The 423-nt window shown below is 59.1% G+C and overlaps 1 protein-coding gene across 1 annotated transcript in view; it reads right to left on the reverse strand.

Moving 5' to 3' along the window:
* MYH14 (myosin, heavy chain 14, non-muscle) overlaps positions 1–423 on the reverse strand; it is a 145176-nt gene that overhangs the window by 71780 nt on the left and 72973 nt on the right. The gene's annotated exons all lie outside the window — the stretch shown is intronic.

The following is a 423-nucleotide window of genomic DNA, read 5'->3' on the forward strand; positions in this document are numbered from 1 at the left end:
TCGGCCTGGTCCCGCAGTTGCCTCGGCCGCTGGAACTTGGGGTGGCCGCCCTGCTCCTGGGCTACCTTCTCCACAAACGACTTGTCTGTGGCCTTCGGGAACCAGCACTCCTCATCCAGCAGGGCCAGGAGTCCAGGGGGGTTGGCCTGGCCATCGACAGCAGGGGGAGAGTAAGTCAGATCCCCAAATATTGAACACTCAAGTGGCTGCTGATTTTTAGCTCTTAGAAGTCACACTTGGCCGGGCGCGGTGGCTCACGCCTGTAATCCCAGCACTTTGGGAGGCTGAGACGGGCGGATCACGAGGTCAGGAGATCGAGACCATCCTAGCTAACCCGGTGAAACCCTGTCTCTACTAAAAAATACAAAAAACTAGCCAGGCGAGGTGGCGGGCGCCTGTAGTCCCAGCTACTCGGGAGGCTGA

This window comes from Mandrillus leucophaeus, unplaced genomic scaffold, assembly GCF_000951045.1.
Source record: "Mandrillus leucophaeus isolate KB7577 unplaced genomic scaffold, Mleu.le_1.0 Scaffold74, whole genome shotgun sequence".
Taxonomy (NCBI): Eukaryota; Metazoa; Chordata; class Mammalia; order Primates; family Cercopithecidae; genus Mandrillus; species Mandrillus leucophaeus.